Here is a 16,293-nt window from a genome sequence, read left to right as displayed (position 1 = left end):
ACAATTTTCAAAAGTCTTGTGAACAAATTATCAGTATAGGTTTTATGGCCTTATTTCAGTGACTAATTATTTTAGGGTTTTTTTCTCAAATCTACAGACTTTTACATTCATGCTGCTCACATATTATTGTAGCAGAGTTTGTGCTGAATACAGTGTAATCAGACTTTAGCGATGAAAATGTTACAAGTAACAGAAATAAGCACAAATGTCAGAGCATGTCAGAACACCTCCAGAGCCCAGAAAACACCTCAGACCCCAGAGGGTTAAAGGATCTCGATCTGGGGCTCTGCCTCACCACTGATCTTGTCCGCCGTGCCACCAAGCAGGCAGCCAGTGCCATCAGCCGCTCACTTGCTGCCACATAGGCAATGTCTTGAGAAACCAAAAGAGGATCTAAGGGAAGTAATATGCATTAGTCTGGAAATAAAGGAGGACACTGATACATTGTCCAAAATGTTTTATGGACAAATGAGTGAAGCAGCGGTCAAGGTCAAGTTTTTACTCCCTCCTGTGCAAATATTTGTCCCTTCAGTTATGGATGAGAAAATTAAATAAGTCTATTGCAGGGGGTGGGCCTCATGCGACCTATATCATACAAGTTTCCTGAAGAAATAGAGTCACAAGCTCTGAGGTTAAGGAATATATCTGTCATTTCATGAATGACAATCAAACTAACGCAGTGGTATTGATTATCTTAATGAGCCCCGGAAGCGCAGTCACTTTTAAATGAAATAATTGGCTCTACATTTGCCTCACCTTTTCAGTCGATTATTGTGCCTCCCTTGTAATCACGCTCTTTAGTAAAGTTGGTGTGTTCACATTCGTGACCCACTTTTTATCTATGCAGTTTGTTCCCTCTGTTGTTAAGAGGAAGGGCTTCACACAGATAGGGAAGCAGAATTTTGCTGTTAGCGCCCCACTTCATTATCCGACAAGCCCTTGAACACATTGGTGCTGCATCCGTACCTCTCCGTAGCAGTGTAGTTAGATTATAGTTGTCTCTCCAGAGGCTTGTGATGACGATGATATGGACATGCTTCCACTGAGTGTGGGATGTTGCAGGTGTAGAGTTTGGGCTCTAACAATGTCGCATCCTACTCTTCTACCTGCTGCCCTTCTCCTGCAGGATGGGCGATATAGTAGTGAAGTGAATGTGACTTAGAACACATCTCTTTTTCATCTCTTGCCTGTTCTAGTACTAGGAGTATGGAGTCAATATTGATGTGCCTCCCTGGTGACACATAAATAACAGACTTATATGAAAAGATTGGGCATTCATGCTATTGCGTCCCAGTCTATCCTTCATTTTTCATATAGACAAAAGGAGGAAAGATGAGCAATTCCGCTGCTTACATCCCATTTTTCAGTTTTTTGTCTATTATTATTTCCCGGTGCCGGGAGTTTAGAAGTGGTAGCAATGTGCTCTTTCTATAACAGTTAGGTTGTGATGATGGGCAATACCACAACTTGCATCCCACATCCTCACTGGTCTCACTTCCCCCTCCAGTATCAGGAGTGCAGAGGTATTAGCTATGTGCTCCCTCTGTGATCACGTCAATGGTCTAGACCAACGGAGACGTGGCCGATGGATCCGCAAGCCAGGACGGAGAGTCGATGGTATCAAGCGACATCGCTGGCACTGGAGACCAAGGTGATGCCGCGGTGATGAATGAAGGTGGAGCCAGATTGTCCGAGGACTGAGGCGATGCCGGTGTGATGGAGGACCGTGGGAAGGAGAAGCCTGCTGCAGCCGTAGGGGTAGAGGAACGGAGCATTGCGGTAGATCCGCAAGTCAGTGGCGGAGGTGGTGTGACGACTGACCAAGGGGGAGCCGGTTGGACGAGGGAACCCGTGAGAGTCGAAAGGCCGAGGGTGTCTCGTGGAGCCGAAGGTGGGAGGAGCCAAGGTGAAGATGACAGGTTGACGGGCCGAGACGGAGCAAGGTGATCTGAGACTGGAGGCGGAGCCACAAGATACACTCGCTCAGGCACTGATGGTTGCATGACCTGCGGCTAGGGTGACCAGATGAGATTGGCCTACTATGATATTAGACTACATAGCCTATAATAAAATATAATGAATTTCAAACCTGAACCTCAACAGTCTGTCATTATTCTTTAGTCTGCCACAAAAAAACAACATTAAAATCATGAACTCAAATGTCATTGTGAAAAAAACGACAGACATTAGGCCAAAGTATTTTTTTGAACAAGGTGCCGCGACTAATCAATCACTCCTTTACGACTGACTTGCGGCTGCTGCAACTTAAGCTCGCTTATCAATGCATATAAATTCGCGTCTATGGTATCTTTGTAGAAATTCAAAAAAAGATGCTGCAGCCAATGAGCAGCCGGCGGGGGCTGGCTCAACCTCCACGGACAGTTTTTAATGTTTTATCAGACAATAACTACTCAAAGATTTTGCTTTAGTATAATTTTCGGGACAATTAGGGCCGGATTTGGGATTCGGGACAACAGTTTAGATTTCAGGACTGTCCCGAATTTTTCGTCTGGTTACCCTGCCTGCGGCTCGACGTCACAGCTGCAAACTTCCAGCAGATGCGGGGCTGGAGGACTGGCTTAGCTCGGCAGTGACGGAGGCAGTTGGAGACTTGACAGAGTCAAAGGTAATACATGTCAAGTCAAGTCAAAGTTTATTTATATAGCCTAGCACAATTTATACAGCCGAAGCTGACCAACGAACTTTACAAAACATCATACAACAAGAACACGTCAGACATGGAAAGAGACATGCAGAAAAGTAGAAAATTAAAACAGAAAACATTTGTAAAATACGTATCTAAAAATAAAAACAAAACACGACACAAATTACTGATTATTAAAAGCAAGTGAGTAAAAGTAGGTTTTCAGCCATGACTTGAAAATTTACAAGTCAGATGCAGATCTAACCTGAAATGGCAAACTATTCCATAATTTAGGGCCCGCAATAGCAAAGGCATGATGACCTCTTTGTTTTAGTCTGAACCGTGGGATAGATAAAAGTTTCTGTGTCCTTGATCTAAGACCTCTGGTAGGATTGTATTGCACTAAAAGGTCAGAGAGGTAGGTGGGAGCCAGGTTATTTAAGCACTAAACAAAATAGGAGAATTTTAAAATCAACCCTAAAGCGAACCGGCAGCCAGTGAAGTGATGCTAGGATTGGTGTAATATGATCACGTTTGCGAATACCTTTTAATAGTCTCGCTGCAGCATTTTGAACTACCTGAAGACGTGCTAAGGTAGTGGAATTTATACCATAGACCCTTTGCACGTGACGTCACGCTCTACTCGTGCGAATTCTGAACGCCATGACGGACGGCGGAAGAGCTATTCTGTAGATGGACGGCAAGCCAAATGAGTACGTGTTTGAGTTCGTTCTAGTAGTAAAATGGTTATTTCGTGTTGTGCCGTGGGCTGTGCTAATAGACAGGGTAAAGCCAATATATATTTTTATCAAATACCATTTGATGTGGAGAGAAGGCAGCGATGGGTTGCTGCTATCAGCCGAAAGGACTGGCAGCCCTCCAAGTACTCCAGGATTTGCAGCGAGCATTTTTTACAAGGTAAGGTTCATGTATTTCCCAGTTACGTTTACTTAATTTGTGTAATACCATACCGTCATCCTTGTCCAGATGGAGACCCAGTCAAATTGTCATTTGTAACATGAGTAACCTAAGTTAGCTATGTAATGAGCAAGTACCAGCTAGCGTGATAGGGCTGTGCAGTCTAACGTTACCCATTCACAAAGGTAGCTAACGTTAGCTTAATGTCAGGAATAGTAGATTTTGGTGCCACTTAAATGTCTATGCTTCTCTCTGATGCTCATAAATTTACGTTAGAGGCAATGTAAACATTGACACATGTGAGGCTATTTAAAGGGATAGTTCACTTTAAAATGAAAATTCTGTCATCATATACTCACCCTCAAGTTGAAAAAACAACACAGAGCAGACCTCATGCTGCATTCAAAGTGATTGTAAATTACCCTTTTCCCATCCAGAGGTTGTTTTTGTAATTTACTTTACAAATAGAAAATGGATGATGTGTCAGGAGGATAGTTATAGGCTGGGACCATGGTTCTAAGCTCCCTCTTGGTGGTACTCAGGCAGATGATTTGTTTTATCAGGACAGAAGAGTGATGACCCTTTATCCCCTGATTATGTGCCGTCAGTGTTTGCGCACACAAAGTCCCCCGAGAAGCGGCGAGCCCTGGGAAGTCTAGGGAAGTATGAGGTCAGAGAGGCAATGAAGAAAAAAAAACCGTCAGGCGTCGTACAAACGTGAAGCTGCCAGGGCACTCCTCAATCTGTCAGCTGAGATGAATGTGTTATGTGAGGTTGAAGAGGAGATTGTAGAAGAGGCTAGTATTAGTGAAAATAGTGGCAAATGTGATGCAATGTGCCAAACCAACCTCACTTCAGACTACAATGAGTCTCTTGAATTTGAGTGTCAGCAACTCCGGGGTGATACGTTTGCTCTGAAGGAGAAGCTGAAGCCCTCAGATCTGGAACAGAGCACTTTTGAAAACAGTGACAAACTTAAAACCTTTACAGGACTGCCCAACTATAAAGTGTTTATGGCAATGATTGATCTGGTAACTCCATTACTTAAGGATACGGCAAACATCACCATCTTCCACCAGCTACTGTTGACATTAATGAGGATCAGGCTTAACCTTCCGATTGCTTTTTTGTCATATCTGTTTGGTGTTCATACGTCTACAATTTCAAGAGTGTTTACAAATGTCATTAATATACTAAATGACAACTTAGTACCTGTGTGTGTGGTATGGCCTGACAGAAATGATGTCCAAACATCTCTGCCAATGTGTTTCAGAAAGTCTTTCAAGCATTGCATGTCAGTAATAGACTGTTTTGAAATTACCATTGACAGACCTAAAGATTTGAAGGCAAGGGCCCAGACATGCTCTCAGTATAAATCGCACAACACCATAAAATACCTAATAGGTATAACTCCACAAGGAATAATCTCCTTCATCTCCAAGGGCTGGGGTGGGCGGTCAACTGATGCTCACATTACAGCAAACAGTGGGTTTTTGGATAATCTCCTACCAGGAGACTTGATCCTAGCAGACCGTGGCTTTAGGATTCAGGAACAAGTTGGCTTGTACTGTGCAAGGGTTGAAACTCCTGCCTTTACACGGGGGAAAAAACAGCTGGGCGTTGTTGAACTGGAAGATTCCAGAAAACTTGCAGCAGTCCGCATACATGTTGAGAGGGTAATTGGTCAAGCACGATCCAAGTACAGAATGTTGCATGGACCTGTGCCCATTAGTCTTCTGATTAAGTCATCAGAAGAAGAAGAGTTCACCTCTCTTGACAAAATAGTCAGAGTGGCTTGTGCCCTGACGAATCTGTGCCCCTCAGTGGTGCCAATTGATTAGCTAAAAAAACTCATTAGCTAAAAAAAAACTTGTTATTCTTTAACAGAGAAGTTTCAAAGTTAAACATATTTATTTGAGTAACAATTCCAAGTGTAAATAGTTGAATAAATTCATAAAGGATTGAAACAACATGAGGGCGAGTATATGGTGACAGAATTTTCATTATAAAGTGGAGTATCCCTTTAACAATCAATTGTTTACTTATCCATTAAAATCAGCTGAAATGTAACAGAGTTATTAGTTAATAGTTGCATAGAACCCATATTTGTGGATGAGAGCTCTTTTAAGACCATCTATTATATACTATTATTGAAGTTATGTATCAGGCTATTGGCTGCGTAATGTAAGATGGTGTGTACAGTGGCTACTGTATCACTCTGCTGTTTTATAAACCTCTTAAAATTGTCATGTGTCAGTTCCCTTAACACATTCACACTTTGTATTAAATTGAAACATGCAGGACAAACGTTATAAAAGTTGTATATGAGTGTACATTATGTAATTTAGGTTGGCTTTTATAAACGTGTTGAAAGATGTTTTTATAAAATAAACCAGCCCTCAAACTTTTGACTATGCTGTTGTCCTTTATAAAAGGATATTAAATGTATGTAGAATTACACACTGGCAAATCTTACTAATAATTCAATTACATTTTATTTATAGTATCAAATCATAAGAAATTAAAAGAAAAACATTACAAATGGAGTAGGTCTAGACCACACTATAATTTACAAAGACCCATCCATCCATCCATCCATCTTCTACCGCTTATCCGGGACCGGGTCGCGGGGGCAGCAGTCTAAGCAGGGATGCCCAGACTTCCCTCTCCCTAGACACTTCCTCCAGCTCTTCCGGGGGGACACCAAGGCGTTCCCAGGCCAGCCGGGAGACATAGTCTCTCCAGCGTGTCCTAGGTCTTCCACCGGGGTCTCCTCCGGAACTCATGCCCGGAACACCTTCCCGGGAAGGCGTCCAGGAGGCATCCGGAAAAGATGCCCGAGCCACCTCAATTGACCCCTCTCGATGTGGAGGAGCAGCGGCTCTACTCTGAGCTCCTCCCGAGTGACGAGCTTCTCACCCTATCTCTAAGGGATCGCCCAGCCACCCTGCGGAGAAAGCTCATTTCGGCCGCTTGTATCCGGGATCTTGTCCTTTCGGTCATGACCCACAGCTCATGACCATAGGTGAGAGTAGGAACGTAGATTGACCAGTAAATCGAGAGCTTCGCCTTGCGGCTCAGCTCCTTCTTCACCACGACAGACCGGTACAGGGACCGCATTACTGCAGAAGCTGCACCAATCCGCCTGTCAATCTCCCGTTCCATCCTTCCCTCACTCGTGAACAAGACCCCAAGATACTTGAACTCCTCCACTTGAGGCAGGAGCTCTCCACCAACCTGAAGCGGGCAAGCCACCCTTTTCCGACTGAGAACCATGGCCTCGGATTTGGAGGTGCTGATTCTCATCCCAGCCGCTTCACACTCGACTGCAAACCGTCCCAGTGCATGCTGGAGGTCCTGGTTTGATGAGGCCAGCACGACAACATCATCCGCAAAGAGCAGAGATGAAATCGTGTGGTCCCCAAACCTGACCCCCTCCGGCCCCTGGCTGCGCCTAGAAATTCTGTCCATAAAAATTATGAACAGAACCGGCGACAAAGGGAAGCCCTGCCGGAGTCCAACATGCACCGGGAACAAGTCTGACTTACTGCCGGCAATGCGAACCAAGCTCCTGCTCCGGTCGTACAGGGACCGGATAGCCCTTAGCAAAGGGCCCCGAACCCCATACTCCCAGAGCACCCTCCACAAGATGCCGCGAGGGACACAGTCGAATGCCTTCTCCAAATCCACAAAGCACATGTGGATTGGTTGGGCAAACTCCCATGAGCCCTCCAGCACCCTGTAGAGGGTATAGAGCTGGTCCAGTGTTCCACGACCGGGACGAAAACCACACTGTTCCTCCTGAATCCGAGGTTCTACTATCGGCCGGATTCTCCTCTCCAGTACCCTGGCATAGACTTTCCCTGGGAGGCTGAGAAGTGTGATCCCCCTATAGTTGGAGCACACCCTCTGGTCCCCCTTCTTGAAAAGAGGGACCACCACCCTGGTCTGCCAGTCCAAAGGCACTGTCCCCGACCGCCACGCGATGCTGCAGAGGCGTGTCAGCCAAGACAGCCCCACAACATCCAGGGACTTGAGGTACTCAGGGCGGATCTCATCCACCCCCGGTGCCTTGCCACCGAGGAGTTTCTTGACTACCTCGGTGACTTCAGCTTGGGTGATGGATGAGTCCGCCTCCGAGCCCTCAGCCTCTGCTTCCTCAATGGAAGATGTGACGGCGGGATTGAGGAGATCCTCGAAGTATTCCTTCCACCGTCCGGTGATATCCCCAGTCGAGGTCAACAGCTGCCCACCTCCACTGTAAACAGCGTTGGTAGGGCACTGCTTCCCCCTCCTGAGGCGCCGGACGGTTTGCCAGAATCTCTTCGAGGCCGACTGATAGTCCTTCTCCATGGCCTCACCGAACTCCTCCCAGGCCCGAGTTTTTGCCTCTACAACCACCCGGGCTGCAGTCCGCTTGGCCCGTCGGTACCCATCAGCTGCCTCAGGAGTCCCACAAGCCAGCCAGGCCCGATAGGACTCCTTCTTCAAAGACCCAACAATTCTAGTAATTCACTTCATGAGTCTGTGGACTGTTTTGTCTGACAGCAGTCTATCTGGGCATGTATATGTCTTGGCCAATAACTCAGATAAAATGGCTGACCTATAGAAGGCCTCAACATTCTGCACTGCTTCTGTAAAAAAGTCAGCATCAGGCAAAATTCTCTGTATAAAAAAATTGGATGTAGACCACACCATGAAGTCACAAAACTTCCCCTTCGTCACAAACAACTGGGCTTGCACCTGGTAGTGGTATTGATGATCTCTGTTAAGTGCATGTGTACCATCTGTGTTCTCAATGCAGAAATGTTTCTTTTCAGTGGCACTGAGGACTCCGGTGTCTTTGGCACAGTATGGGCACTTGATTTCCAAAATGCCATCGCCACAGCAGGAGCAGGACAGCAAGGCATCTGGAGATGCTCCAAGGTAGGGACGGGAGGTATCAATGTGGAGACCGGCATCACGAACACTTAGGTCCTGATGATGTTGTGCAGCGTAAGCCTCATATGTCTCTCTGGCTTTTTGTTCATGTTCACATCCCCATCTGAAAATGAGAAAAATAATGTTATTAAAGGAATAGTTCACTTTAAAATGATAATTTTCATATACTCACCCTCATATTGTTTCAAACCTGCATGAATTTATTTCTTCTGCTGAACAGAAAGGAAGATATTTAGAAGAATGTCAGTAACCAGACAGTTTCTGGGTCCCATTGACTTCCATAGTAGGAAAAAAATATACTATGGAAGTCAATGAGACCAGGAACTGTCTGGTTACTGACATTCTTCTAAATATCTTCCTTTCTGTTCAGCAGAAGAAAGAAATTCATACAGGTTTGAAACAACATGAGAGTGAGTATATGATGACAGAATTTTCATTTTAAAGTGAACTATTCCTTTAAGTCATCGTAGCTCTTTGAGTGCCCTTTTCACTGGATTTGTTCTCTCATTTCCCTAAGAACTATAAGTACTATAGATGTCAGTACCCAAAATTGGCCTAATCTTAATAGCACATAATATTCTCTTGTATCATATTCTATCACAGATATCACAGAGTAGTTTAAAAAGGTGTAAATTAAATATAACAGGAACCATTTAAAAGGAACATTAGGAATAAATAGGCAAAGGACCTACACCATACACCTGGGATTAAAAATAGATAAGGGCACTCAAAGAGATTGAGGGATGTAATCTGTCATCATGTTTGTAATTTAATGTTGATAATTTGTAATACTGACTATAATAAATATTCCAATGATAAATGCATTTCTTTGTCTTGTGTTTGTTTCTTTGATGTTTTTTTTTTAAAAACTACATTAGAAACCCTCTACATTAGAACATAGGGCTGTAGTCAAGACCACCTTTGTCGAGTCCAAGACAAGTCCAAGACCAGGACTAGTCGAGTCCAAGTCAAGACAGAGTCCAAAGAGGTTTGAGTCCGAGTCAAGACCGAGTCCAAAAAGGTTCAAGACTGAGTCCAGGACAGAAAAAAAAAAAAAGCAGTCTGCCAAAAAAATATAGGCTAGCCTATAGAAATTAAATCATGTAATAATGAAATAATGAATAATTTTAATTTTATTTAAAATAACTGACTAATTCAAAGAACAACAAAAAAATAATAATTATATAGGCCTAAAGGAGCACACACATTCGTTTCGACTGTCTGATCAGCCTTACATTCTGTTCCTGTCAATCATACACGCGATGTCAACCAATTAAACTGCATGAGGGAGGGCCGAGCCAACTCACAGACACACACACACACACACAAGAGATGCGGATAAACCGCGGATCGGGCGGATGACGTGACGGAAAATAATATTTTAGCCTACCACTCGTGGAATAGGCAAAGAAAGAAAGGTAAGAAAAAAAGTCGGAAAACTTTGCCCATTAATTAGATGTGCAAGGCAAGCAGGCTAGTTTTCGGGGTGTTATGGACAATTAAAAATGTGAATATTCACGTTGCACTAGCGGTGGACTTTCAGCGAGTTTATTTAAACATTTATTTTTTATAGAGCCGTTTATGAGTCAAAAGAGCCGTCTCTTTTCATTGAGCTGAGTGAAACGAACCGGCTCACGAAAAAGAGCCGAAATGCCCATAGTTATTAGGTGGCCAGTGTTTCACTTTCCCTCCAATAATATTTTGTTTTAATATCGCGGCGACGTATGTGTGATTACTGGGAACATAATAAAGACACCTGGACTCGGTCGAGACCAAAAGCCATATTTGGCAAGACCAGTGGCCGAGACCGAGACAAGTCCGAGTCCGAATACCAGCGAGTCCGAGACCATAGAAAAGCGGTCTCGAGTCCGGACTCGAGTCCAAGACCGGACTCGAGTACTACAGCCCTATTAGAACACAACATGTATTGCATACATTTCCATAGTTGAAACATAAGTTCAAAGAACATCTAATTTCTTTACTCACTTACACTATGGTGAAATTAAAAACAGTAACTGTATGTTTGTGTCATTATGTCACACATGCCTGGTTGCAACTGTTGAAAATCTGCATAGGTCAGGGTAACAGATCTGCCTAATTAGGGATTTGGAAGGATTTGTAGGGTCTGTCCTTGCAGCTGACTTGAACCTAGATGCTGTCACCCTACCAGCCCTCATGTCAAACCATAGCCTTGACTTTCCCTGTTGTTGTGTCTCTTCCTCAACTTTTACTGCCTACAACATTGTAAATTACAGAAGATGAAATTAATGACATGACACCTTCAAGCACATTTTAGTCATATGAGATTAAGAGGGATGACTATACCTGCTCTGGTGTGACTTCCATATCATTGAATACCGCATCACATTTTTTCTCAAGGTCCGAGGCAGACAGCTTCCGGTTCTTAGCACTGTATAACTCAGTCAGGGGCTGTGGTAGACCCAGAGACACCACCTTTGGTTGAAACTGTTTACAGTAGTGTGGCAATATGCGTAGGATACCACTCTTCTCTGAAGGGTTTGGAGTTGCATTATCCAGAGCCTTGTAGAATTGTTCTATAGCTGCTGCAGACACACCCACTTTTTTCACAGATGGACAACCTGAATGGCTTTGGTTGTTTACACCACAACGCTTTTTGGCAGGATTTGAGAAATCAATTCCTGATCCCTCTTCGTACAAAGCCTTGCCCGCTTTCAAAGGAGGAAGTCCCCACTGTCTGGGCCCATCAGTGCAGCTTTTGTCTTCCAGATGTTTAACAGCAGAGTCTATTGCGTACAGCAGAGCTGTCACGTGGGAGCACACCTCTCCCAGGCCCGCTTTACATGTACAGTGGCCGCACAAGACTGTCCCATCCTTCTTCAAAGATACCCATGGTTGTAGTTGGGTTTCAGACAGTGACTGACTGTGATGCACCTACAATTACAGAAAGTGGCATAAATACATTATTCTTACATGAATGTTATTGTGATGTTATTATTTACTGCTGCAGTGACACCATAAATGCCCCTTGTGAATACATCTTAATCACTATGATAGTCAAATCTTAACATAGGCTACAGCGAATATAATCACAGATAAGATGATGGCTAGATGTAACAATTATGTGTGGCTACTGATCACAGACACTCCGTGGTTTACTGGCTATGATGCACCTACAAATACAGAAAGTGGCATAGATACATTATTTTTACATGAATGTTATTGTGATGTTATTGTTTAATGCTGCAGTGACACAATAAATGCACATTGTGAATACTTTGCTGTGATTAACTGGTAGAATCTTAACATAGGCTACTGCGAATATAAATCACAGATAAGAAGATGTCTAGATGTTACAATTATATGTGGTTACTACGGATCACAGACACACCGTGATTTACTGTCTGCATGGATTAACGTGTGATCGATAATTAATGAATGCACTTCCCAGAGCTGGGATGCGTCCAGGCATCCATTAAAAAGCCACGGCCGACCATGTCCTCTAAAATCATAGGCTACGTGTTATATAAATATTTATCAAGAAATAACAGACCGCATTCTACATTAGAATTCAACTAAGCCATGTAATAATACAAAATAAACCATAGATCGATGTCTTACCTTTGCCATTATGAGGTACCTCCCCCCGCCGTTAGCGTAGCATCACGTTCCTGTAACCCAGCCAGCTACAAAGAACTGGTAAGCATCCAGACTTTTAAAAGCTTTGAGATCAGCACCAGTGTATGGGGATACCCCGTTTACCACATAGTGGTACAAATCGTGTGGGCCGAAGTCAGGCAGACTCGGCGATTTAATGAGGTCCGTGAAAACTGAGGGAGGAAGAAGGTAAGGGTCTGTATCCAAACCTGCTATCTCCAACTTCTCCAAATATCGCTCTTTGTGAGCACCTACCAGATGCCCTACCTCGACCGATAACGGCACTACAACTTCTTCAATAGAAGAAGCCATGAAGTTTAGTGGTAACGTTAACGTTATCTATTTTAATCTGTTTAAAACTATTCAAATTTCCCGCTCGTCTACTACTGCTCAGCCTGCGCGTCCAGTGATTTTGCCGTCCAGCATGGCGTCGTCACTTGGTCGTGGTCACGTGTTTGCAAAGGGTCTATAGTATAAGGCCCTGTTTACACGAGAACGCTCGCGGGTGAAAACGTAAAAATATTTTATCAGATGTGCCTTTCGTTTAGACGGCGACGGCGTTTTGGGGGCTTAAAAATGCAAAAAAGTGAAACCACCCTCCAGAGTGGAAATCTTAAAAACGCTCCACCGTCGCGTTTCCGTCTAAACGGTAAAAACGCAAAAGTCTGCTAGACAGTGAAGGCACCGATCAGTGCTTCACATTGCCACCTAGCCGCCTGGAGTGCATACTACATTGAATTTCACACACTTTTGCGTCACCGTATGCACGCAGATTTCCCCCCCATAACGCTCGTCTAAACGCAGAATAAAAAGTGATCACTTTTGCGTTTTCTCTTCAGATCGTTTCCGTGTAAACGTAGCCTAAGGAATTACAGAAATCTAATCGAGATGATAAAAATGCATGGATCACCCATTCAAAGGCTTGGGGACAAAGGAAAAGCTTAACTTTGGTCAGCAGATGAAGATGGAAAAAACACGATCTGTATTTTTAATACAGGTGTTCACTGATGAAGTAAGTGTATGTAGTTGAGGATGGTGCCTTAGACTACAATTAGGAGGGCCAAAGAGTATTAGCTCAGTTTTGTTTTCACTTAATTTTAAAAAGTTAGCAGACATCCACTTTTTAATGTCATCTAGGCACGCCAACAGGAGCTCTATTGAATTGTTGCCAGACCGTTTAACCCATTGTGTTATGTTGGAATTCTGTGCACTCCCCTTATGGTCCGGGTCAAATTGACCCGCATTGGATTCAATACAATTCCTCAAAAATCACACTATGAAAAACAACAAAGATTCAGGTACAAACTGTAAACTTTTAATATCAACATTTGTCAACTATTCCAAAAAATATATATCTGAAGATATGATTTAATGAAAATGTTTTTTAACCATTTTTTAAAACTGTTTTGCTTTGACAAAATTTGAATATACATTATATTTATATATATTTGAATATACATTTTTTTTACTTTTTTTTTTTTTTTTTTGCTTAGAACATCATAACTGAACAATGAATCAATTAATCTGAGCTAATTTTTCCTGCAGTCTATGTCGAAGTCTCAAGATATTTCAGATATCTTGAATATATAAATGAGAGCTTATTTTACTGTCTGCGTCTGTCAAAGATTTTCATTTGTAATTTGCAATTAACTCTGTACACCATGATGTAGCTTTTTCAAGTGTGTTTGGTTTGAGTTAGAGCACTTTTAGATACACTTACACTTTAGAACTGGAGTTGATGCCCAGTTGATACATAAAATAAATGTTTTTATGTTGTGTCTGTACAGTTGCTTTTGAATAGCCTATGGGGGTCAAATTGACCTGCGAACATCACAAACGTAATAGTAATTTTGTTTGTATATGTCAAAAAAAACAAACACCAGCATGTTGAAACTTTGCATGCATGTTCATGAAGATAAATGCAAAAAAGTCACAAAAAAGTCAAAAAAAAAAAAAAAAAAAGATTTAATATTATTTCAGGTAGCTTGAAAAAATAAATGATAGGTAATTTTTACCATCTGTGGCCGACAAAATATTTTTCTGTATTGAAATAAGTGTGGAAAACCTAATTTTTTAGCTTCATAAGGTAGTAAAAAAATAAAATAAAGTATAACCAAGAAATGTTATTATTTTGGGTCCGTACAGTTGCCTTAGAGCGTTAAAATATGCGGGTCAAATTGACCCGCAAACATCACGAAAGGAACAGTAATTTTGTTTGTATATGTCAAAAAACACCAGCATGTTGAAACTTTGCATGCATGTTCATGATGATAAATGAGAAAAAGTCACAAAATATCAAGAAAAAAAAACATAGGTTAACCAGTATTTCCAGCAACTATAAAATCGAAACGGGTCAAATTGACCCGCAACATAACACAAGGGTTAAGAGGAACGTAGATCTGAGTGTCATCTGCTTAACAATGAAACGACACATCATATTTCATAAAAATGGATCCCAAAGGGAGCATATACAAGGAAAAAAGAGTAGGGGCCAAAATGGAGCCCTGAGGGACCCCCCAGTGGAGGTGGGCATCAGAGGAGCCAAAACGGACAGAGAATTTTCGATCTTTCAAATAGGAACTAAACCAATTTAGGACTGGATCTATGGATCTAAGACCTAAAAGCATTAAAATAACAGAATCTCCAGCATATCAGATAGATATCATTGAGGACCTTCAGTAAAGCTGATTCAGTACTGTGGAGGGCTCGGAAACCAGGCTGAAAATTCTCATATATAGAATGGAGATTTAAATAAGAGTGGAGTTGACTTGATACGATACAACTTTTTCTAAAACTTTTGAAATCAAAGGCAAGTTAGAGTTGGGCCTGTAATTATTAAAGGTGGGGTATGTAATTCTCTTTTTTGGCCATTTTTTCCAAATCACTTAAAATCCTATTCCTAACCCACTTACAGCCACTGAGTTAGAAGCACTGAAATGAAAATTAAGCAATTTAATCATCTGTGGAACGGGCAGGACTCGAAAAACTCCAGCCAATCATTTCCAAGACCACCTAGAATCATTGGACAGTAAGTGCGTCAATCAAAAAGGTCGTACCATCCCCCCTCCCCCTATCCATGTCCATGTTCTTTAAATGGGTGGAGTCAAAGGAAAGAAGGTAGGACCATTTGAGTTGTGTATTTTCAAAATCTGCCAGCCGTTTTGCAAATCACATACCCCACCTTTAAAGGGTCACGACACCCCCCTCTCTCAGCTCAAGTCTAGCTCACAATCTTTTTGAAAAATGCAACTTAATTGGGCGTGGTGGCTGTGAGAAGAAGGGAGGGGAGAGGGTGTGGTATGGCACGGCAGGGGAGAGGGGGGGGGACTGTCATGGACTGTCACTAAAAATCAGTGGTAAAACGTGAGGAAATGCTAGATTTTTTTTATAGCTGGCAAAGTTATAGTCTAATGAAATACACTGACACCTTATAATTGTATTTAAAACATAGAAATGCACATGTATTTGTATAATTATGTCATTATAAAATATATATTTGTTTATATACACACTATAAATGCATATATAAAAAAAAAAAAAAAAAAAAAAAAAAAAATTCGCTTAAAAAATAAACCGTTCAGTAGCCTACATATCCTAGATATACGCGCCCCCTAAACCCACATAATAAAGATGTACAGTGACATAGAAATTTGCACAAATTAAGCATACGTTCCATACAATTGAGGTATTATCGAAATATCTAAATTTTAATAACGAGTGATTTAACAGAAGGCAAGTAAAACGGTCAGGGTTACATTTTAGACACACACACACGTACCTCTGAAGCGATAGAAAAGTCCTCGGGACCGCATCACTCGCAAGACGAAACCTGCATTGGTGTACAAGGCCGAAGTCCACCATTCTCCCGTTGAATGGTTGCTACACACACACATAGGTTAGATGTGTCCGTGGTTGATGGCCAACCAGCCGCCCGCAGTCAGAGTCCATCCCGGGCAGCATCGCGGGGAAAGATGCACTGGAACTTTTGCACCACGAAAACAAACGCGCGTCCCATCATTGCCTCTCTCATCTACTACGCGATATCACAGTTTGACATGTCTGTCATTGGAAAGATCCACGTGGTGTCATGAATAATTAATAGAAAGTGTCTTCTCATTGGATAAAAAACTCAGTCTCATTAAAAATTATGAGAC

This window comes from Abramis brama, assembly GCF_963993115.1.
Source record: "Abramis brama genome assembly, chromosome: 2".
NCBI lineage: Eukaryota > Metazoa > Chordata > Actinopteri > Cypriniformes > Leuciscidae > Abramis > Abramis brama.
Note: the sequence above shows the minus strand (reverse complement) of the source record.